This window comes from Cyanistes caeruleus, chromosome 5 (assembly GCF_971803275.1).
Source record: "Cyanistes caeruleus chromosome 5, bCyaCae1.hap1.1, whole genome shotgun sequence".
Lineage (NCBI taxonomy): Eukaryota > Metazoa > Chordata > Aves > Passeriformes > Paridae > Cyanistes > Cyanistes caeruleus.
In genome coordinates this window covers 65,446,421-65,471,401 of record NC_141705.1, presented here as the reverse complement: position 1 = coordinate 65,471,401, position 24,981 = coordinate 65,446,421, and the positions used below count along the sequence as shown (strand labels likewise).

Here is a 24,981-nt window from a genome sequence, read left to right as displayed (position 1 = left end):
AATATTTCAGGTGGAAATGATAGCATTTCACTATATACTATGTGAAATGCTTTTATGTGTTTTTTTTCATTTCTCTTTTATTTTTTAATCCTGGATAAATTAAATGAGGCTTTTGGGGAAAGCATGAGCTGGAATTTCTATTGAGGTTGATAACCTCTGATTCTGCTCTCGTTTGTCTGTCTGCTGGAACTTGTAGCAAACTAGCTATGTCCAAGTTTAATTGTGTAATAATTATTTTTCAAATTGAGCCCTTCTCACTTGGTGCTGATGTATTTGGGGGAGGAAGGGGAATGGAGAGTAAAGAGCTCCTTTCATGAATACAATTGAAATTTCATCTTGCTGATTTGAGCCTTTCCAAGATTCAAGTGAGCATTGGATCAGGTTGGAACTGAGGGGATGACTCATGACTCTGGCATAAAAACTACATTGCATTCCACATATTAGGAGTTTTCTGTTGCCCACAAGAAAGTTCAGGAAAAAAAGACAAAAAGAGAAATGGGTTTCAAATTTCCTGTGCTATTTTCAGTTGACTCCTCTTTCTGGAGATGCCTTAGCAAGTGTAGGACATCTGAAAAACTTGGAACTGCAACTTTCTTGTTGAGGCTCTGATGAACATTGCTTCTGTCATCAAGTTCTTGTGATCATACTTTGAACTTAGCTGAGTAATGTTGGTATCAGCAGACTCTACTAAAGCCATGCCTTCCTAATTAATAATGCATTCTTAATAAAAAAAAAAAAAATCTATTTCTTCATGTATTTAATTACCTAGTGAGTGTAAGACTGAATGAAGTTAATACCGTGCAGATTTCAAGCAAAACGCTGCTTTTTAATGTGCTTCAGTATAGGCTATGCACAAGTCAATAGACATGATTTTTAAGCTTCAGTTACCTTTCATTACCCTGTGTGTATTCAAATTCAGATTGATGAATGCTGAACCAAAAGCAGACATCATAGAGCTAATTGAAGTTCTTTAAATTCAGAGGCAAACTATTTTCATAGCTTTGTTTTGAGGGTGGGTTGCTTTTGATGTTTGGGGGTTTTTTTGGCTAAGGCAATGGCAAACATTTATTTATCCAGCTCCCTCCCCATTTTCCACCATCGTTGTTGCCAGTGATGCCTGCAGTGCTCAGTGGTCAATGACCCTCAGCCAGGGTGAGCTGCAGGAGCCTTACAGACGGGCCTGTTCTTTCTCCCAGTGCTAGAACAAGTGCAACAGCACAGTGCCATTTTGCTAAAAGCTAATATTTTTCCCAGCAGCTTCTTCTCCAGGCAGAATGAAATGCTTTCTTCAAGAGCAACCACATCTTTTCTCTGCCTGAAAGGTTGTGTTTGTTTGGGGTTTTTTCTCTTGCCTTAGGTGAGTGATAAAAAAAAAAATGAAGAGGAAAGCCCAAGGAAATGCCAAAAGTACCACCTGGTAGTAATTTTGTGTGAGTGTCTCCATTTACACCTCAAACTTGCTCTTGGAGAACTTGGAGCTGCATTTAAAATGTATTTTGGTAGGTGGTCTGCTGCTGACTATCTGCATTTCTTCTTCCATTTCTTTTCTGTGCTTGTTTGGTATTGCTGCTGAATGTCCCCAAAGAGTAAAGTGGTGTGGAAGAGTTGAGGAAGCAGCTTTTGAAATTCTAAAGCTGATGTGTAGGTTTTGTTCCTCTTGGATTTTTAAAAGCAGGTATGTCATCCAAGTTAACTTTCTTCAGCAAGTAACAAGATTGTCGTCCTTCCACTGATGCTCTGTATTTTAACAGAGGTATTTGATGGTGCTGGAAAGGAGCAAGATGCAGAATGAGTTTGAGAGAAGTGATTTAAAGTGGGAGCACAGATGGTTGATTCCTAAAAATCAAAAAACGGATGTTTTGTTTTGTAGGAAAATGAAATCTAATCCTATTTGAGGGTCAACAGGATAAATACAAAGAACTAAATACAGATGTAGATACATATATACATATATGCGTATATATATATATATATATATATAAACCCCCCCCCCAGAGATCTATGAAGAAGGACTGATTGGTGCCATAGCCCAGGCAGCCTGTGGATCTAATTGCCTGCCTGAATTCAGCCCTTGCCTGGATGCCAGGGGAGACTTCCCTGGATTTGTCTCCAGACAGCTTTCCAGGGATGATCCTGCTCCTTTCCTGGTGCCCCAGAGTGCTGCAAGCCCCCCGTCCTGGGGCCATGGTGATGCCTGCCGGGGCCTTTAGGGTCCCCCCTAAAGTGCAGACAGGATTTGACTGCAAGCTTCCTTGGAAGGTGGAGGCAGGTGAATATTGGCCACCTTCTTCTTTCCCGCTGCCCTCCGCCCTCTTGCAAAGCCTGCTGGGGCACTCGGGCTCTCCATTGCAGGCAGTCTGGAGCTGCCATGCAAAGCCATCTCTCAAGGAGTCCCCAGGTCTCAGGTGCAACCTCAAGAAAATGACACAGCAACGTGTAGAAAACGTGAACTTTATTCACTTGACTACTTCTAAAATCTACAATCCAACGTTACTAGAAGACTATGGGGTAAGAATCTTAAGGCTAAGAAACTTCAATGCTTCAACTGTTTAGAACTGAACACTAAGGGAAAGGTCAACTTCTTGGGGGAAACGTGGTGGGGAATCGAACAACAACAGGGGTGTGGCTAACTTGTAAGGTGGGGAACGTCGCAGTGCCTGGGCTGGGCACTGGTCACCCGTTCCCCGTAAGGTTCTTTAGATGGAGCGCGACGCTGGAGGTCAGAGCTGTGGGGAGGTGCGGAGTCTCCTGTCACTGCCCTCTTTTGCCGCCGTCTTGGTGGTTGGCCTCCTCGGCTGAGAGCTGTAGCGAAGGTGCAGCCGCATCAGGTCACGGTTTTGCCTGAGCAGCTGCATCAACTTGGTGGGACAGCCGAGTCTTCGATGGCGGCGGGGCCCCGCACGGCCCGAAGGGCTCTGGAGATTCCGCTGCAAGGCAAAGCACAGGGATCCCCATGGAAGAGGCAGAGAGGCAGAGCGGGGCCGGCACCTGTGGGGCTGCCTTTGGCCTGGGAGACAGAGACTCGGGCTGAGTTGGGCTGGGCTGGCCCGGGGAAGAGGCTGCAGCAGGCAGAGCTCTGGCCGCCTCTGCTTGGTGCTGTCCATGGGGCTCAGCCCCTGGGCTGCATTCCCCAGCCAGGAGCTCAGGCCCCTTCTGCCGCAGGGCATTGGCCAAAGGGTGCCCAAGAGGCCCTCAAGGTCTGCCCCATCCCACCTGCCCCTGACCCCCCACCCCCTGCCTCACCTCTCCCCAGCGTCTCTGAAATCTTCTTCCAAGGGCCCATCCCATGGCCATTCCTATGAGGAGCACGTCAATGAGCAGGAGTGTCCTGGATGCCCACCAGAGGAGCGCAGAGTCCTTCTCCTCCAAGTCGAAATCCTCCGGAACCAGAGGAGAGGCACCCGTGCTCCTCTCGGGTTTGCTCACAGGGTCGAGGGGATGAGCCAAGAGCAGCAGCACGTAAAGCTGCAGCAGCGCGGAGGAGCCGTGAGCAGCCATAGTGCTCTGCCAGCAGCACCGAGGCTCTGGGCGTCTCTCTGCGAGCAGCTGTGCCTGGGCTCTGGGGCGCAGCAACAGCTGGGGACAGTTGCCAGCCAGCGTGCCGTCCCCAGAGGCTGTGATGTCACAGAAGCACAGAACGCCCTGGCTGCAGAGAGCCCTGAGAGAATGTTGAGTCCAAGCTGGGAGCCATGGCGGCAAGCATGGCCAGCAGAGCGGGGCCCGAGCGCTGCGGCCTGGCTTGCCTTGCACCCGTGCCACAATGATGACTCCAGCAGCCCCTGTCAGGCCATTGCAGTATCTGATGGCCCACGCTGGGCACAAGTTCTTCCCAATGGCCAGCGTAAACCTCCCTTGGCCCAGCTTCCAAGCCTTGTTGGCATCTGCTCTCTCTTGTCCTTGCCCACCTGGCTGGCGCTGCCGTGTTGCTCGCTGGCCTGTCTGTGGGAGAAGAGGCTGTGCCAATGAGTGCTGCTCAACTTGGAGGCCATTCAAAGGAGGATTTGATTGTGCCTGCTGTGGGAAGAAGGAATATGCGTGCACATGGCCACTGCCCATAGGTTTTACCCCAGATTTTCATGAGCAGCTGTCCTAGTGAAAGTCAAGTCTGTTTTAGTGAGTATTTGAGGGCTTCCAGAACACAGTGCCATCTCAGGGGAATTCTGCTGGTTGAGTTCTACTGAGGCTTTGAGATGAGTTGCAAATCCTGAAAATGTTCTCCTTGCCCAGGTAGTAATTTCACAGTTTAGACTGTGGGGATATTGACTGCTCAATGTTGAGGACCTCATGTAACTTTCAGCACCAGAAATTTTCAACCTCCAGTGATTGTCCTTGAGACAAAACCATTTGAAATCTTTTTTTCTGTGGACAGGAATTGCTTCGGTGTTACTTCACATCATCCATTAAAAATTTGATGCCTGGAACAAGTCCCGAGTGCTGTGTGATTTCCTTGGTCGTGTTCCTTGGAATGGCTTCCCCCCCATTTTGTGAAGCTGGCCCCAGAAAGGTCATAGATGGGTGAGAAGTTCTGAAAGGCCAAGTGGTGCAGATCTTTGCCTCCTGTTTCGAGGTCTGTGGTGAGCTGTGAGTCAAAGAGCTGATTTGAAGTGATGGTGAAAACACAGTTGAACCTTTTTGCAGCAGGATGGATGGATAGAAGCAAAGCACAGCACGACTGGCAGCAGCAAATGAATTAAAATGCATCCCTGGAATATGTTTCTTGGATTGTTCTTCTAGTATTGTGGTAGTAATTCTGATGTCTGAGTAGTGAACAAGCAACAAGTAGTGAACACGTGATTTGTAGTCAATTTTCTATTTCTTATGTAGTGGAGAGTATGGATGCTAGCTTTGGAGCAGGCTGCAGAGAGCTGCAGAAACTGCAGGCCCCATGGCCTATCAGTCCTGCCCGAGAAGCTAGCCTGGGATTTCATAGGAGGATTTCAAAACAATCCTCACAGACAGAAAACAGCTGCCAGGTGCTGTTTGTCTGTCCTCTTGTTTTCCTTGCAGGAGAAAGACAGGGGGGTGGTGAGCCCCGCTGACCAATGATGGTGATGTAGCACTTTACTAAGCAATAAGAGTTTCCTTTCTGTACTTTCCACGTATCTGTCTATTAGACAAGCCTAGAGTAATAAAGTAGAGAAGATTCTCCTGTTGTGACTCCCTTGAGAGTCCGTGTCGTTCTTTCCCACCGTTCCCAATCAGAACGACAGAAGAGATTTTTAAGAATTGTGTTTTTCTCTCCTGGTTGAGGAATGTGTTCTTCACGGGCTGAATCTTCATATCACTTGGTTTTTGTAGAAGAGCAGTTTCAGCAGCAGATGATTCTCCTTGCCCTCCTTTTCATGTTTCTTGTCTGTATTATTGCCTGGCAGGTTAACCTTTTCAAATTGCGTGCTGCAAAACATTGCTACTAAGGATAGTTGGTGTCCAAACAGGTTCTTTTCTCGCTTGGATTTCAACTATTGAAAGATGAAAGGTTTCTAATGAAGCTACAGAATTGCATATCACTGGGACCTTGACTTCTTCCCTGCTTGGATCTAGATAAAGAGATTCTTGCCAATTGAACTGCTGACATATTATGTAGAGATCAGGAGTGGCCACCACAAGTGGTACTGAATTCTTGGAAATGTGGTGATTTTTGTTAGAAATGATTTTAGCTTCGACAGTGCAAGCTTATCATATCCATCTGCATTTGTGTTCTATTAATCATGGGGTTTTGTATTAAGCATGGGCTTCAGTTTGCTGTCTTTTTGTCACTTCTTCAAATACCAGTTTTCTACACCTGCTGGCTTGTTCCTTCTGACTTCAAATGGTATCTCTTGGGCACATAACTTCATCTTATTGTGAACAGCGCAAAGAACATGTTTTGGTCTGTCTTGATTTGATGGAGTGATTGCTGTGGAAGGACTGGGAGGTTTTGTGGTTTAAGGTGAAAGAAGTTCAGCAGCCTTGGCAAGTAAGTGTGCCAGTTTACAAGGTGAATCTACAGAAACCCCCGTGCTTCAGCTGCAATGTACAATCTCTGAGGCTGCTGCTGTCGGGGTGCCTTTGTTCTGTTGGTTTGGGAACCCATATTCTACACAGCATCATTTGTCAGAACTCCATTTCACTTGTACAGTCCCTCTGTTTTCCCACTTCTGAATGATGGTTTTCTCTGTGCCTTTAACATGGGGAATTCTGGGTGATAAAAATAATACATATTCCATAATGTTTTTCGTTTCCTCTTGGAGTTTTTTCTAGTTTTCAAATAATTACCTTTTGTTTCTAGCTGGGGGCAAAATGCATTTGCAGTTTCAGTGGGTTTTTTCCCAATTTCTAATCTTACTTGGGCACTAGATAAGGGAGAAAAATGCCCTAGTTTCATGGAAAAGATTCTGTGTTATTCCATGCCTTGAAATGAATTAAAATACGGTTCTATTGCTCTCTGTTTCATTTCTTCACTTCATTTGGTAGAGTTTAGAAATCTCTTGCCATGAACTAGGTAGTGCAGAGTGCCTGCCTTGCTGTGTTGAACTCCTGGGTGAGCATGCCAGGCTTAGTTTAGAGATTTGCTTATAAACATCCCTTATTCCTTGTGAAATCTATCATTTGGTTTGTTTGTAGTTGTGTTAGAGGATAAAGAGGAGGGGGATCAGCCTGGAAAATTTGTCATCTGAACTGAATTTGTACCCTTTAGGCCATCAGTGACTGCTCCTTAGCTTTCTCAAGGCATGAAGGACACTGGGAGTTCCTCCCAGACTCTTCTTTTGGGACAGCAGTCCTTTCTCTTTGGCTCCATGAGATGCTCTGCACAGGAGTGCTTGAGCTCTGAAGGGCAGGGGCATTCCATGAGGGTGAATAATAAAGAACTGCTGTAGCCTGAACTGTTTCCAACTTAACCCAGCAGAAGGAATTGTTTCCCAGTTCTGAGTCTAATGGTGCTGCTGACAAATTTTGCAGTTTCAGAGCAGCAGTGCAAGATGTGCAAGGGGCTTGTGTGGAGGGAGAGCAGAAGCTTGTAACACTGGACCTTTGTCCCGTGGGCAGCTGTGCGATTTTAAGCGGGAATGTTCCGGAGGGGTGTGGAATTGAAGAAATGTTTGGAAGATTTGTAGGTTTGTTGCTGTAGGTGTGAAGGGTGGGGACAAGTCTTGTCCAGTGGCGGAGCAATGATTAGGTAAGGTACTGGGAGAGGCTCTGAGGATGGTGTTGCTGTTGCATGTGATTTTTCTGGAGGCCAGCTGATGCACACAAGATTTGTTATGACTACCAGGATTACAACTAAACAGAATGCAGTCATTTTTCTTGTAATTTAGTGCAGCATCTTTTGATCCGTGATGAGCTGAAGGCTCAGTGTAGAAGGCTGAAAGGAAATGGCATGCTCTCAAGAGATTTTGGTCTTTGCGGCTTCATGAAGGTGGATAGGACATAATTCCTTCGCTCATTGGAGCTGCAGAATTTAGTTTGATCTCCTCTGTTTCTAAGCCGTGCTAAAAGGTGTTCCTTCCCTCAATTTTGATGGCAGCAGAGAGTCAGCTAATGAATGTGGATCTAGGTAAGGTTTGTGGAACAAAATCAAACACAATTGTCTGAAAAGCTGTTAGACATGCCTACAGTCAGTGTCAACAGAGAAGGAAGAGGTTAAAATTCCATCTTAATTTTAGAGCTCTTCCTCTCTTCTGCCTGCTTTTCCCATAGTGCATATGGAACCAGCATAGTTCATTTGATCCCTACCCCTGAGTGCAGCAGCTCACCTGCTTTCTGCTGCCCGCCTTTGCTTTCTTGTCAGATGGAAACACTGAAATAGAAAAGGTGATGTGACTTAATTGACTTCATTCAAATGCCTTGGCAATTGAATTTCAGTCTCTTGGCTGGATACTCAGCATCTCTAAGTGCAGAATCCTCCCTGGCACCGTATATCCTTGCCTTGTCCCTGCCACCACCACTCAAATATTTTCCTTTCATTGTAAAGTGAGTGAGATTTTACTCGGGTGGAATTCTGCAGTGTTAGGGAATGAAGGCTTTTTCCTTCCTCATTTTTTTATGATGAATTTCTTTTTTATTCTATTCACACCTTCTGAGTGAGCCTTTCATAAGGGCTTCTGTATTTCACAGAGGTACACCTATTTGGGTCTGAAGACTTTGATACAATTGTAATCACTTGAAAATGGAACCTGTTCGATTTGTATGGAAGGCAGCCATTCTCCCTGTTCCAAACTTCCTAAAATAGTTTATCCACGTTGAAAAAAAAAATACCTCTTGGAGATAGTGGAGACAGTGCATGATGGTGATTCCAGGGATGGAGAAGAAGGACCATCACCTTCCTCACACCGTCAAACTTAAGACTAAGGTCTGCAGTTCTAATTTTAATCCACAGTAATCTACAGACAATCCTTTATTATCTAAAAAAGCTGATACCGTTCAAGTTGGAAGCAAGCTGAAGTTGGAAGAGTTAGGTTTCTTCAAAGCTCTTGTTTCCAGCAGGATTGGAGAGTCTTTACCTTTTGTGACAGGAAGGTTTTAAATTTGTAATGCTGACCTTGCAACTGGAACTTGGTCGCTCCATTGTTGCACTTGGAGCAGCCAGATGACCTCAAAGGAGAAGTGCATTGTTCTAACTTGTGTGGAAGCAGTGGCTGCAAATACCATCAGGAAGTGCTGGACTGGCAGGACATTAGATGGATGCTCTTAGGCCACAGAGCTGGAAATATCAGCTGTAGCCACATGGTAAGTCCATTTATGTAATTCCTAACCTGTTCCTCACACGATCTGTGCTCCTCTATTCCGTATCAGCTTGGTGAGGAGGGAGATGAGACTGTTGGGGGAAAGAAACCACTTATATTTAAAGCAGAGAAACTGTTCCATTAAAAATGGTGAAGATAAACCTGTGAGGCTACCAAAGAAATCTTTCTTTGTCTTCCAGTTAATAACTTCAAATGGATAACAAATCTATGCTGTATAATCTGCTTTGAATGGATTTCCTTTGGAACGTGTGCTTCTTCCTGAATGACAGAACTGCAATATTTTCACACTTGCAGTTTCACCCTCAAATGGCCACAGGAAATGCAGCAGCTTCTGTTTTCTGTTGCTTCTGTTTGTTAATGCTTCAAGGTGTTGCTCTGTATTTGTACCCAGCTGTCATGACCTTAGAAAGAGAATGTTGTAAAGATAGGAGTAAAAAAGCCAGAGAGCTCCTCCTTGCAGCAGACACGGGCAGCATTGGATCCTAATTGTTTTTGCAAGGCATCCTGATGGGGAGAGGCAGATGTCAAGAATGGCAACTTCAGCAGGTGTGTGGCTGCTTTGTAGCTTGGGCTGGATTCAGGAAGGGCAGTGTTCCAGAGAGCAAAGTCAAGAGTTTGAAACAAGTAAGTGTGAGGTGCCCAGAAAGGCAGGGCCCACACTGCTCATGTGTGTCAGGGGAAGGTGAGAATCAGGCCCATCTGCTCCTAGAAATGCAGGTTCCAGCTTTAGCAGCCAAAGGCTATGCAAATAAATGGCTTCTATGTATTGGAGAGCATAGAGCATGAAGTTAGTGTTTCATGCAGGTGTTTGAAGGCAATGTGGGATTCCAGAGCTTAGTGTTTGAATTGCAACTTGAATTTCCTTCTTTGCTGTTATTTAGACTGCTCTGAAGTAGTCATGAGAAGCAAAAATGAAAGGCAATGTTGTTTGATGGGGACTGTGGTAGGGCTTTCTTGCCAGATTTGAAATGGCTTGAATTGATTAAAATCTCCAGGTGAGGGGAAGGTTGTATCCATTCCTCTCTCTTATTAAAGCAAATTTTCCAAGAGGGATGTAAAATTGCAGTTGAGGGTTGGGGTGGTTTTTTCTTTTTTCCCTTCTTTCATGTGCAACCTAACAACTCCAATTTCGCAGGCCTATTTAACATTTGATCCCTAAAAGTCAGTCCTTTGCTTTGTATTTTGGGCACTTGTTCATCTTGGGGAATTTGTCATCTTCTCAGGGCATTGAAGGTCAACCAAATGCTGCAGGTTTCATTCTTCCTTTCATATGGTCTATGTCCTGGGGTTTGACTCTTAAGCAGAGCTATTTTTTTATTTTGCAGCCTAGCAGTTGTACGGTGGGGCTGTGTGCAGGTGAATTCACTTGAGAACGATGGGTAAATCAGCTCCTGGGAAGATGTGCACTGCCTGGCCCCGATGCTTCAGCATGCTTGAGGTCAGCTTGGCTGTCTCTGACTGTCTAATAATAATGCAGAATGATAGAATTAAGTATTCATTGTAATTGGTGATCAATAAGATTTGTTTTCAGCTAAATCTGCGTGCTAGTTTCTAAAGCACTCCAGTCTGTTTCATCAATGACCTTTGTGGTTTTAGCTTAAGCTTTCCAGTTTCTGCTGTTGTTATTTTCTGCCCTGTCGCTGGGAGAGGAAGGGATGATGGCTGGAGGTTTGGCAGTCAGCGAGGGCCTGGCCACCACTGCAGTTCTGTACACTCAGCCTTGGAGATGTGATCAGGAATGTGCTGTTAGTTGCCAGTTTTGTATTGCAAAGACTGAGCATGCTGCCATCACTGTGTTTGATGAGTGAGTTTTCATTGGTTTGGTCCAACTCCAAAGCAGCCTTAATTTGAAGGTGGAATTCTTTGTGGATGAGGCTGTGAAGAATATGGTGTTTATACTCCCATCCTACGGGCAGTACGGTAGAACAGCTCCTAACTGATTTGGTAATAAAGACCTAGTTTTTCTTCACTAAACCTGCCCTAGCCAAATTCATCAGCTGGTGATAGCTATCTCTGGAGTGGAAAACCTTTATTGAGTTGATTGACAATTTAATATACTTTGTCAAGCTGTGTTGTTTAGTTTCTGTTGATCCAGAGACACCTGAGGCTCCTTTTGCTTCCTAAGGGATTAAAGCAGCAAGCACTTAGAATGAGATATTGGGAAGATGGGTGCAGGAGATTTTGTAATTTACTATGGAAAAATGTAATAATGATGATGAATATTTCAGGTGGAAATGATAGCATTTCACTATATACTATGTGAAATGCTTTTATGTGATTTTTTTTCATTTCTCTTTTATTTTTTAATCCTGGATAAATTAAATGAGGCTTTTGGGGAAAGCATGAGCTGGAATTTCTATTGAGGTTGATAACCTCTGATTCTGCTCTCGTTTGTCTGTCTGCTGGAACTTGTAGCAAACTAGCTATGTCCAAGTTTAATTGTGTAATAATTATTTTTCAAATTGAGCCCTTCTCACTTGGTGCTGATGTATTTGGGGGAGGAAGGGGAATGGAGAGTAAAGAGCTCCTTTCATGAATACAATTGAAATTTCATCTTGCTGATTTGAGCCTTTCCAAGATTCAAGTGAGCATTGGATCAGGTTGGAACTGAGGGGATGACTCATGACTCTGGCATAAAAACTACATTGCATTCCACATATTGGGAGTTTTCTGTTGCCCACAAGAAAGTTCAGGAAAAAAAGACAAAAAGAGAAATGGGTTTCAAATTTCCTGTGCTATTTTCAGTTGACTCCTCTTTCTGGAGATGCCTTAGCAAGTGTAGGACATCTGAAAAACTTGGAACTGCAACTTTCTTGTTGAGGCTCTGATGAACATTGCTTCTGTCATCAAGTTCTTGTGATCATACTTTGAACTTAGCTGAGTAATGTTGGTATCAGCAGACTCTGCTAAAGCCATGCCTTCCTAATTAATAATGCATTCTTAATAAAAAAAAAAAAAATCTATTTCTTCATGTATTTAATTACCTAGTGAGTGTAAGACTGAATGAAGTTAATACCGTGCAGATTTCAAGCAAAACGCTGCTTTTTAATGTGCTTCAGTATAGGCTATGCACAAGTCAATAGACATGATTTTTAAGCTTCAGTTACCTTTCATTACCCTGTGTGTATTCAAATTCAGATTGATGAATGCTGAACCAAAAGCAGACATCATAGAGCTAATTGAAGTTCTTTAAATTCAGAGGCAAACTATTTTCATAGCTTTGTTTTGAGGGTGGGTTGCTTTTGATGTTTGGGGGTTTTTTTGGCTAAGGCAATGGCAAACATTTATTTATCCAGCTCCCTCCCCATTTTCCACCATCGTTGTTGCCAGTGATGCCTGCAGTGCTCAGTGGTCAATGACCCTCAGCCAGGGTGAGCTGCAGGAGCCTTACAGACGGGCCTGTTCTTTCTCCCAGTGCTAGAACAAGTGCAACAGCACAGTGCCATTTTGCTAAAAGCTAATATTTTTCCCAGCAGCTTCTTCTCCAGGCAGAATGAAATGCTTTCTTCAAGAGCAACCACATCTTTTCTCTGCCTGAAAGGTTGTGTTTGTTTGGGGTTTTTTCTCTTGCCTTAGGTGAGAGATAAAAAAAAAATGAAGAGGAAAGCCCAAGGAAATGCCAAAAGTACCACCTGGTAGTAATTTTGTGTGAGTGTCTCCATTTACACCTCAAACTTGCTCTTGGAGAACTTGGAGCTGCATTTAAAATGTATTTTGGTAGGTGGTCTGCTGCTGACTATCTGCATTTCTTCTTCCATTTCTTTTCTGTGCTTGTTTGGTATTGCTGCTGAATGTCCCCAAAGAGTAAAGTGGTGTGGAAGAGTTGAGGAAGCAGCTTTTGAAATTCTAAAGCTGATGTGTAGGTTTTGTTCCTCTTGGATTTTTAAAAGCAGGTATGTCATCCAAGTTAACTTTCTTCAGCAAGTAACAAGATTGTCGTCCTTCCACTGATGCTCTGTATTTTAACAGAGGTATTTGATGGTGCTGGAAAGGAGCAAGATGCAGAATGAGTTTGAGAGAAGTGATTTAAAGTGGGAGCACAGATGGTTGATTCCTAAAAATCAAAAAACGGATGTTTTGTTTTGTAGGAAAATGAAATCTAATCCTATTTGAGGGTCAACAGGATAAATACAAAGAACTAAATACAGATGTAGATACATATATACATATATGCGTATATATATATATATATATATATATATATATATATATATATAAACCCCCCCCCAGAGATCTATGAAGAAGGACTGATTGGTGCCATAGCCCAGGCAGCCTGTGGATCTAATTGCCTGCCTGAATTCAGCCCTTGCCTGGATGCCAGGGGAGACTTCCCTGGATTTGTCTCCAGACAGCTTTCCAGGGATGATCCTGCTCCTTTCCTGGTGCCCCAGAGTGCTGCAAGCCCCCCGTCCTGGGGCCATGGTGATGCCTGCCGGGGCCTTTAGGGTCCCCCCTAAAGTGCAGACAGGGTTTGACTGCAAGCTTCCTTGGAAGGTGGAGGCAGGTGAATATTGGCCACCTTCTTCTTTCCCGCTGCCCTCCGCCCTCTTGCAAAGCCTGCTGGGGCACTCGGGCTCTCCATTGCAGGCAGTCTGGAGCTGCCATGCAAAGCCATCTCTCAAGGAGTCCCCAGGTCTCAGGTGCAACCTCAAGAAAATGACACAGCAACGTGTAGAAAACGTGAACTTTATTCACTTGACTACTTCTAAAATCTACAATCCAACGTTACTAGAAGACTATGGGGTAAGAATCTTAAGGCTAAAAAACTTGAATACTTCATCTGTTTAGAACTGAACACTAAGGGAAAGGTCAACTTCTTAGGGGAAACGTGGTGGGGAATCGAACAACAACAGGGGTGTGGCTAACTTGTAAGGTGGGGAACGTCGCAGTGCCTGGGCTGGGCACTGGTCACCCGTTCCCCGTAAGGTTCTTTAGATGGAGCGCGACGCTGGAGGTCAGAGCTGTGGGGAGGTGCGGAGTCTCCTGTCACTGCCCTCTTTTGCCGCCATCTTGGTGGTTGGTTGAGGGCTGTCGCGAAGGAGCAGCCGCATCAGGTCACGGTTGTCCATCAGCAGCTGCATCAGCTCCGTGGGACAGCCCTGTCTTCGATGGCGGCGTGGCCCCGCACGGCCCAAAGGGCTCTGGAGATTCCGCTGCAAGGCAAAGCACAGGGATCCCCATGGAAGAGGCAGAGGGGCAGAGCGGGGCCGGCACCTGTGGGGCTGCCTTTGGCCTGGGAGACAGAGACTCGGGCCCAGTTGGGCTGGGCTGGCCCGGGGAAGAGGCTGCAGCAGGCAGAGCTCTGCCGCCTCTGCTTGGTGCTGTCCATGGAGCTCAGCCCCTGGGCCGCATTCCCCAGCCAGGAGCTCAGGCCCCTTCTGCCGCAGGGCATTGGCCAAAGGGTGCCCAAGAGGCCCTCAAGGTCTGCCCCATCCCGCCTGCCTGACCCCCCAGCCCCTGCCTCACCTCTCGCCAGCGTCTCTGAATTCTTTTTCCGAGCGACCATCCCATGGCCATTCCTATGATGAGCAGGTCCATGAGCAGGAATGTCCTGGCCGCCCACCGGATGCGCTCAGGGTCCGACTCGTCCAGATGGCAATCCTCCAGAAGCAGAGGAGAAGCACCCGTGCTGCGCTCAGGTTTGCTCACAGGGTCGAGGGGATGAGCCAAGAGCAGCAGCACGTAAAGCTGCAGCAGCGCGGAGGAGCCGTGAGCAGCCATAGTGCTCTGCCAGCAGCACCGAGGCTCTGGGCGTCTCTCTGCGAGCAGCTGTGCCTGGGCTCTGGGGCGCAGCAACAGCTGGGGACAGTTGCCAGCCAGCGTGCCGTCCCCAGAGGCTGTGATGTCACAGAAGCACAGAACGCCCTGGCTGCAGAGAACCCTGAGAGAATGTTGAGTCCAAGCTGGGAGCCATGGCGGCAAGCATGGCCAGCAGAGCGGGGCCCGAGCGCTGCGGCCTGGCTTGCCTTGCACCCGTGCCACAATGATGACTCCAGCAGCCCCTGTCAGGCCATTGCAGTATCTGATGGCCCACGCTGGGCACAAGTTCTTCCCAATGGCCAGCGTAAACCTCCCTTGGCCCAGCTTCCAAGCCTTGTTGGCATCTGCTCTCTCTTGTCCTTGCCCACCTGGCTGGCGCTGCCGTGTTGCTCGCTGGCCTGTCTGTGGGAGAAGAGGCTGTGCCAATGAGTGCTGCTCAACTTGGAGGCCATTCAAAGGAGGATTTGATTGTGCCTGCTGTGGGAAGAAGGAATATGCGTGCACATGGCCACTTCCCATAGGTTTTACCCCAGATTTTCATGAGCAGCTGTCCTAGTGAAAGTCAAGTCTGTTTTAGTGAGTATTTGAGGGCTTCCAGAACACAGTGCCATCTCAGGGGAATTCTGCTGGTTGAGTTCTACTGAGGCTTTGAGATGAGTTGAAAATCCTGAAAATGTTCTCCTTGCCCAGGTAGTAATTTCACAGTTTAGACTGTGGGGATATTGATTGCTCAGTGTTGAGGACCTCATGTAACTTTCAGCCCCAGAAACTTTCAACCTCCAGTGATTGTCCTTGAGACAAAACCATTTGAAATCTTTTTTTCTGTGGACAGGAATTGCTTCGGTGTTACTTCACATCATCCATTAAAAATTTGATGCCTGGAACAAGTCCCGAGTGCTGTGTGATTTCCTTGGTCGTGTTCCTTGGAATGGCTTCCCCCCCATTTTCTGAAGCTGGCCCCAGAAAGGTCATAGATGGGTGAGAAGTTCTGAAAGGCCAAGTGGTGCAGATCTTTGCCTCCTGTTTCGAGGTCTGCGGTGAGCTGTGAGTCCAAGAGCTGATCTGACGTGATGGTGAAAACACAGTTGTCGTGGTTTTAAAGCAGTAACTGAAAAAATACTAGAAAACTTACTTATTTCTTGCTGTGAGATATGGATTAGAGCAAGAGCAAAACAGGCTTAAAACTTAAAAGGAATAAAGAAAGTTTATTCACAAAACTACAAGAATAAGAACACCAGAATAAACTTTCAGAAAACCCTTTTATCCCGCACTACCCAGCATTCCCTTGTTCACATGACGAGATAGAGACAAAAGACTTTGGAACTTTGGTGTTTAAAACAGTCCCAATTCTTGCTAGAGTCTCTTTATCAGTGTTTGTATAGAAACAGAAATCTTCTTCTGCTAATCTATGGAGTTTCTCACAAGAAAAATATTTCTGTTATAGTTTTCTATTTGTTTGATGCCAGCTGCCCGGAAATCTGCCATCAGTTCACTCCTCCCATTTCACATCACTCTGAGGTGTGTATGGGCCATGAGTCCTCTTCATCTGTCTCTGTGAGCTTCGCAGGAAAACAGTTTTCTCATTGCCCTCAAGGCCTCAAATCTTCACTCCACTCTGTTCCAGCGCCTCACTGTATCACAATTACTCTACTTTTTACTCAAAATCCACACTTTGAACACTCCATGCTTCCCAATATACTCTGTCATGAATTAAAGGAGTTTTTTTCAGAACATGGTTGTCCATCTCCATAGCTTTAAGAGAAAAATATTTCAGCTTATAAAGCATCTCCTTATTCTCTCTTCCCTATCTAAAACTTAAGCCTTGTTTTTGTCCTATATTTTTCTAATACTAAAAAAAAAAAAATCTGTGTTTTTCTAAAAGTGAAAAAAAAAAATAAAAAAATAAAGTAAAGAGTAGAAACAGAATAATATTTCTGAGAGGCAGGACATTTTTTAGTTTGTGTTGTCCGATGGAACAACAGTCACTTGAAGAAATTCCATATAGTAGAACATGTCACATTTGTCAATTTTAACCTGAAATTTATTAACAGGAATGTCTGTACTACGAACATGTGTTAAGTATAGGAATATATTGCATGTTTTCCTACTTGTAAGAAGTAAATTTCTGTCTTTACAAGCTAACACCATTAATTTCAGCTCTTAGTTATTCCCATTGCATATTCTTTTAAACAGACTTAATCAGACAAATTTTGTGTTATTTAGCAAGTAATGCTTGGTTATTACTACAAGTTCTTGAAGTCATAACACTTAAAATTGCAGTACATATATATTATTCTTACTATGATGATGTGAGTTGGCTGCTAGTCATTTAACTATATATAAGGTCTTACTATTTCTTAGTGCAATTACTTAAAATAAGTGTCTTGGAAATTGTTTTTATTTTTAGATTTAAAACTGTTCTTACTAAAGTTGATTTGTTAAAGATTGGACAATGTATATTTAATAATTAATGTTCCCCAGTGATATTTATTGTCAGTCAGGATTCACTTTACAGTCAATAAATAACCTAAAAAATCTGAATTTTGTAGCCAGTTTTGTCTAATTCTTAGAGCAATGCTTTGGGAAATTGGAGATATATATATATGAATATAAATATGTATATCTGCTATATACCTTTTTTTTGATGGTTTTGTCCTACTACTGCAAATGTTTCTTTTTGTTTGTTTTTTCCTAACATACATAAAATTTTCTTAACCATATTTAAAGCTACCAGCTTGTTATTCTGACAAAACCCTGTGAGAATAAATTATTTTTATTAATACTCTACATGTCAAAACCTTGCAGTCAGTCAAATAACAGAAGGAGTGTTCATTGTCTCTCTCCCCCACTGATGCTGTTCTAGGAGTTGGAGTTAGAAGATTCAGACATCAAGTGAAACAGTGAAAGATGATAAGAAAACACTTGATTCTCACAAGGTATTTCCTACTAAAAGAGATTGTTTTGCAGTTTTGTTTGCTCTTGACACTATTTTGAGTAAATGTGAATTCCTAAGACATGCTCAAGGCAATTAAATATTTATGCTCCCCAAACTCAATTTTTAAGCAACATTTTCTGTTTACAAGAATCAGGTTTGCTTTGGTTTTATCTCTTTTCTTTCAGGTTACAAGACAGATTTTTTTATTATTATTTTCATTGGGGGAAAAAGATATGTATTTATAGTGTTTGTGAAGACTTTGCTCAGCTGAAAAAGTAATAGGTAACATGAGTATAACATTGTGTTCTTCCATATTTCTATTTTTAAGTCCTATTACATGTGATATTTTCCATTTTGCCTTCTATTAGGCCTGAAATTGGAAACTATTTAAAACCTAACAAACCCCGGAGTTTATCCCTGTTCTTTGAATAGCAACAGAAGTATGGCTGTCATGGTTTGACACATCAATGAAGAACAGCCTCTGCTCTGCAGCAGGTACTCAAGTGGAACTTTTGCAAGTGGGCTCTCATCAGGAGTGAAACACTGGCTGCTGACTCTGCTGCTTTTGGTCACAGACTGCTGCCTTTATGAACCAGGTTTGTCCTTCTGCCTCTTTTGTGTTTTATATAGACTTGATTACAAATGAGGCACTTGTCCTCTTACCTGGGAGTTGCAGCAGGTCAGCAGCAGCAGGAGTTACTGGCTGCTTCCCATCAGCTGACTCCTTTTAGCCAACCCTTCCCATTTCCTGCGCCAATCCGATTTTTCCAAGCAATTAGGAAGAAAACTAAACCATAACTTTTACAAAATCACTTTAGGGAAGATGTTGCTTAATTGTTTGCTTCATTCAAATGAACACTTCTAACATTCACTTCTCTGAGTAAGAATGCCTTTTATGAGAAGCTGCTAAAAATAGGAATTTGAGAGCAGGGATGTTAAAAGTAGGGCCAGAGAGGAGCAAATTTGTCGCAGGGCAAGTTCTGTTTGCACTGAGGGAGTACTATCAATTTTGTCTCTGTCCTGTCTTTCACTGGTCCTGAAACAACAGTGCCTGCTTGAACAAACCTGCTCCTCAGGAGTGATTGGATCTGGTGCTCTGGGTGTTAGCAGCTGCAGTGCTGAACCACAGGCAGACATGAGATCTGACTGGATCACCCTTGCTAACATTTTCATGTAGAACCCATAACTCACTTGATCAGCAACACTTGCTTGAATGCTGCCTTTTGCCTTGGCTCTTCCCACTAAATAGTTCTTGAGCTGGGAAGTGGTCCTGATCTAAGAATCTGCAGTAATCTTTAATTCTGCCTTTATAACTCAGGAAACCACAGTAACCTTCATTTTAGAATGTGAACATTTTTTGGACAAACACTGAATTGTAGCTTCATTGACATGAGCTAAAGTAAGCTCTTTCAGTGGTCCTAGAGTGGTAGCTGTAAAAGGCAATCAGAGTGAAGATCCTGAATAATTTTCTTTTCCAGCCAGGTTTTAATGTATTTCCCCTGCAAATCAATTCATGTATCATAGAGCTCAATTACCTGCCCATAAAATGAGAGTTGTTGCTCAGAACTGTGGAATTAGGGTAACAAGAACTGTAATGATACACTAGATAAACACTGTTGCAATACTCTCTCAGCCCTGTTAGGGTATTTTAAATTTGCAGCAGATCTCAGTAAGGATGAGAAAATGCTGAGCTACATAAAAATGATGGAGACTGGAGGAGAAATTAGCCTTGCAGTGTTCTACAGTCCCAACATTTCCAACCACCACACCTGGTAGTGAAAATGCTGGTTTGTATTTGAAAAAAAGGAACTGCAATCAATCAAATGCACTGCCAAGTATAAATTAATTTCTGTAAGTCAAGTCCCTTAGGAACAATTCCTTAATAAAAGATCTGTTTCAAATCTCCTAAGTCTTCTAAAACCAACCCCAACAAAACACAGAAAACATAGTGTCTTTATTTGACCTGTCCTAGACTTCATTTATTTATTTACAGTCTGAAGGATGAGTCAAGTACCTGCAGTGGTGCCTTTAGCAATGCAAAACAAAATATTTTGAATATTCTTATTTAGCGTTCCAGTTTTAATGAGCTTGGAGCATAGTGAAGGAGATCAGATGTTTGCAGGTTCTGGATGAGGGTAGAAATAATTAAAAAGCATCTTGAAAGTAACATCATATTTTTGTCAGCCATCTCTTCAGGGACTACTTTAAATCCCAGAATGTTCAAGAGCCATCATCACTGTACAAACAGAAGCTCCAACTGAACGAAACCAGAAGAAGTGGATATGGCAAATTCTCTGGTCCAAGTGGTGATATTAATCTGGTGAGGCTCTGGATTCCCATTTCAGACATACTATCACAGCTTAAATATAGGAAAAAATTGGGATTTTACTTTGCTGTGGTCTCTTTTTGTTTTGCAAAATATGTGATAGTTAATATATGAGTAAAATCTTGTATAAAAACAGGTTTGTTTTTTGGTTTTTTTTCTAACAAATAGCCAAATGCATATTACCTGCCTTGCTGGAAAATAATTGAGGTCTTCCTCTAAGAAATTTTTTCTCAGAGTGCCTTTCTTTGTGATTTGTGTTCTTATCTTAGGAAGATACAGGAGTTGCTCATTTTAATGCTGTCCAGCGGACTATTCCATGCTTTCTCAGCTGTTTGGATCTGCAGTTCAGGATTGGACCAAGAAAAATGGTGATGGGATCAAATTATTTTTATTCTTAAATGAGGACAATTCCATTTTTAAACATACACATGTGCTTCCAATGCTTTCAGTAGTCAAGGATGAAATTTTGAACAGACATGAATTCCTCAGTCTTTGTTTCTTTTTCCCTGAAGGATGGAATTTGGACTTTGCCCACCAGTGCAGTCCTTGCTATGGGCAGATGTTTCTTCTGTTCTTCTTACCAGCAGTAGGAGTGGTTGGACACTGAACCTCAAAGAAGAGGGAGCTAACATCCCTTACCTGGATAAGTCCCACAGGTAAGCACCTTGGAGAAGTTCTTCAACCAAAACCAGTTCCTGTAAGGCTTTCCAGCCCTTGACAGGAAATAAGCTGATTCCTGCAGGCTGCAACATGAAGACTTCCAGACTGAAGTGAGCATCCTGCTATAAGGAAGGATTTGGGAGTAGTGAGTCATCATTTGTATGGGAAATTAATCTGTGATTTTTATTTATTGTTTTTTTTCATTTGAAGTAACATCACATCATCATAGAGAGACATTGTCTGTCATTTCTGGTGTGGATACCTGAATAACTCAGCTAGACAGGTAGCATGATAAGGTAATACAATGCAGATATTGAAAGGAATTTTTTGGATGATTTTTTTGTTAGTTCAAGCTGCAGTCCCTGATTTATTCAGGCTTTGAAGTACCATGCAAGCCTTTCCCACAGAAGAAATTCTGTTTTATGTAAATAATGCACTGTGCAGTAAACTAGAAGAAAGCAGGGAGCATAGAGCATGAAGTTAGTGTTTCATGCAGGTGTTTGAAGGCAATGTGGGATTCCAGAGCTTAGTGTTTGAATTGCAACTTGAATTTCCTTCTTTGCTGTTATTTAGACTGCTCTGAAGTAGTCATGAGAAGCAAAAATGAAAGGCAATGTTGTTTGATGGGGACTGTGGTAGGGCTTTCTTGCCAGATTTGAAATGGCTTGAATTGATTAAAATCTCCAGGTGAGGGGAAGATTGTATCCATTCCTCTCTCTTATTAAAGCAAATTTTCCAAGAGGGATGTAAAATTGCAGTTGAGGGTTGGGGTGGTTTTTTCTTTTTTCCCTTCTTTCATGTGCAACCTAACAACTCCAATTTCACAGGCCTATTTAACATTTGATCCCTAAAAGTCAGTCCTTTGCTTTGTATTTTGGGCACTTGTTCATCTTGGGGAATTTGTCATCTTCTCAGGGCATTGAAGGTCAACCAAATGCTGCAGGTTTCATTCTTCCTTTCATATGGTCTATGTCCTGGGGTTTGACTCTTAAGCAGAGCTATTTTTTTATTTTGCAGCCTAGCAGTTCTACCGTGGGGCTGTGTGCAGGTGAATTCACTTGAGAACGATGGGTAAATCAGCTCCTGGGAAGATGTGCACTGCTTGGCCCCGATGCTTCAGCATGCTTGAGGTCAGCTTGGCTGTCTCTGACTGTCTAATAATAATGCAGAATGATAGAATTAAGTATTCATTGTAATTGGTGATCAATAAGATTTGTTTTCAGCTAAATCTGCGTGCTAGTTTCTAAAGCACTCCAGTCTGTTTCATCAATGACCTTTGTGGTTTTAGCTTAAGCTAAAAATCTAGTTTCTGCTGTTGTTATTTTCTGCCCTGTCGCTGTGAGAGGAAGGGATGATGGCTGGAGGTTTGGCAGTCAGCGAGGGCCTGGCCACCACTGCAGTTCTGTACACTCAGCCTTGGAGATGTGATCAGGAATGTGCTGTTAGTTGCCAGTTTTGTATTGCAAAGACTGAGCATGCTGCCATCACTGTGTTTGATGAGTGAGTTTTCATTGGTTTGGTCCAACTCCAAAGCAGCCTTAATTTGAAGGTGGAATTCTTTGTGGATGAGGCTGTGAAGAATATGGTGTTTATACTCCCATCCTACGGGCAGTACGGTAGAACAACTCCTAACTGATTTGGTAATAAAGACCTAGTTTTTCTTCACTAAACCTGCCCTAGCCAAATTCATCAGCTGGTGATAGCTATCTCTGGAGTGGGAGTTCTTTATTGAGTTGATTGACAATTTGATATACTTTGTCAAGCTGTGTTGTTTAGTTTCTGTTGATCCAGAGACACCTGAGGCTCCTTTTGCTTCCTAAGGGATTAAAGTAGCAAGCACTTAGAATGAGATATTGGGAAGATGGGTGCAGGAGACTTTGTAATTTACTATGGAAAAACATAATAATGATGATGAATATTTCAGGTGGAAATGATAGTATTTCACTATATACTATGTGAAATGCTTTTATGTGATTTTTTTTCATTTCTCTTTTATTTTTTAATCCTGGATAAATTAAATGAGGCTTTTGGGGAAAGCATGAGCTGGAATTTCTATTGAGGTTGATAACCTCTGATTCTGCTCTCGTTTGTCTGTCTGCTGGAACTTGTAGCAAACTAGCTATGTCCAAGTTTAATTGTGTAATAATTATCTTTCAAATCGAGCCTTTCTCACTTGGTGCTGATGTATTTGGGGGAGGGAGGGGAATGGAGAGTAAAGAGCTCCTTTCATGAATACAATTTTAATTTCATCTTGCTGATTCGAGCCTTTCCAAGATTCAAGTGAGCATTGGATCAGGTTGGAACTGAGGGGATGACTCATGACTCTGGCATAAAAACTACATTGCATTCCACATATTAGGAGTTTTCTGTTGCCCACAAGAAAGTTCAGGAAAAAAAGACAAAAAGAGAAATGGGTTTCAAATTTCCTGTGCTATTTTCAGTTGACTCCTCTTTCTGGAGATGCCTTAGCAAGTGTAGGACATCTGAAAAACTTGGAACTGCAACTTTCTTGTTGAGGCTCTGATGAACATTGCTTCTGTCATCAAGTTCTTGTGTTCATACTTTGAACTTAGCTGAGTAATGTTGGTATCAGCAGACTCTACTAAAGCCATGCCTTCCTAATTAATAATGCATTCTTAATAAAAAAAAAAAAATCTATTTCTTCATGTATTTAATTACCTAGTGAGTGTAAGACTGAATGAAGTTAATACCGTGCAGATTTCAAGCAAAACGCTGCTTTTTAATGTGCTTCAGTATAGGCTATGCACAAGTCAATAGACATGATTTTTAAGCTTCAGTTACCTTTCATTACCCTGTGCATATTCAAATTCAGATTGATGAATGCTGAACCAAAAGCAGACATCATAGAGTTAATTGAAGTTCTTTAAATTCAGAGGCAAACTATTTTCATAGCTTTGTTTTGAGGGTGGGTTGCTTTTGATGTCTGGGGTTTTTTTGGCTAAGGCAATGGCAAACATTTATTTATCCTGCTCCCTCCCCATTTTCCACCATCGTTGTTGCCAGTGATGCCTGCAGTGCTCAGTGGTCAATGACCCTCAGCCAGGGTGAGCTGCAGGAGCCTTACAGACGGGCCTGTTCTTTCTCCCAGTGCTAGAACAAGTGCAACAGCACAGTGCCATTTTGCTAAAAGCTAATATTTTTCCCAGCAGCTTCTTCTCCAGGCAGAATGAAATGCTTTCTTCAAGAGCAACCACATCTTTTCTCTGCCTGAAAGGTTGTGTTTGTTTGGGGTTTTTTCTCTTGCTTTAGGTGAGAGATAAAAAAAAAATGAAGAGGAAAGCCCAAGGAAATGCCAAAAGTACCACCTGGTAGTAATTTTGTGTGAGTGTCTCCATTTACACTTCAAACTTGCTCTTGGAGAACTTGGAGCTGCATTTAAAATGTATTTTGGTAGGTGGTCAGCTGTTGACTATCTGCATTTCTTCTTCCATTTCTTTTCTGTGCTTGTTTGGTATTGCTGCTGAATGTCCCCAAAGAGTAAAGTGGTGTGGAAGAGTTGAGGAAGCAGCTTTTGAAATTCTAAAGCTGATGTGTAGGTTTTGTTCCTCTTGGATTTTTAAAAGCAGGTATGTCATCCAAGTTAACTTTCTTCAGCAAGTAACAAGATTGTCGTCCTTCCACTGATGCTCTGTATTTTAACAGAGGTATTTGATGGTGCTGGAAAGGAGCAAGATGCAGAATGAGTTTGAGAGAAGTGATTTAAAGTGGGAGCACAGATGGTTGATTCCTAAAAATCAAAAAACGGATGTTTTGTTTTGTAGGAAAATGAAATCTAATCCTATTTGAGGGTCAACAGGATAAATACAAAGAACTAAATACAGATGTAGATACATATATACATATATGCGTATATATATATATATATATATATATATGTATAACCCCGCCCCCCGAAATCTATGAAGCAGGACTGATTGGTGCCATAGCCCAGGCAGCCTGTGGATCTAATTGCCTGCCTGAATTCAGCCCTTGCCTGGATGCCAGGGGAGACGTCTCTGGATTTGTCTCCAGACAGCTTTCCAGGGATGATCCTGCTCCTTTCCTGGTGCCCCAGAGTGCTGCAAGCCCCCCGTCCTGGGGCCATGGTGATGCCTGCCGGGGCCTTTAGGGTCCCCCCTAAAGGGCAGACAGGGTTTGACTGCAAGCTTCCTTGGAAGGTGGAGGCAGGTGAATATTGGCCACCTTCTTCTTTCCCGCTGCCCTCCGTGCTCTTGCAAAGCCTGCTGGGGCACTGGGGCTCTCCATTGCAGGCAGTCTGGAGCTGCCATGCAAAGCCATCTCTCAAGGAGTCCCCAGGTCTCAGGTGCAACCTCAAGAAAATGACACAGCAACGTGTAGAAAACGTGAACTTTATTCACTTGACTACTTCTAAAATCTACAATCCAACGTTACTAGAAGACTATGGGGTAAGAATCTTAAGGCTAAGAAACTTCAATGCTTCAACTGTTTAGAACTGAACACTAAGGGAAAGGTCAACTTCTTGGGGGAAACGTGGTGGGGAATCGAACAACAACAGGGGTGTGGCTAACTTGTAAGGTGGGGAACGTCGCAGTGCC

At 43.2% G+C, this 24,981-nt stretch overlaps 1 protein-coding gene across 1 annotated transcript in view; it reads left to right on the top strand.

Moving 5' to 3' along the window:
- The window catches only part of LOC147653201 (uncharacterized), a 56,109-nt gene extending 34,156 nt beyond the window's left edge, over window positions 1-21,953 (top strand). Inside the window, exons 8-11 of the mRNA XM_086890445.1 lie at window positions 17,347-17,419; window positions 17,787-18,014; window positions 19,603-19,738; window positions 20,014-21,953. The gene's annotated coding sequence lies outside the window, so the exon portion shown is untranslated. The remainder of the gene's footprint in view (window positions 1-17,346; window positions 17,420-17,786; window positions 18,015-19,602; window positions 19,739-20,013) is intronic.
- Window positions 21,954-24,981: the final 3,028 nt, after the last annotated feature.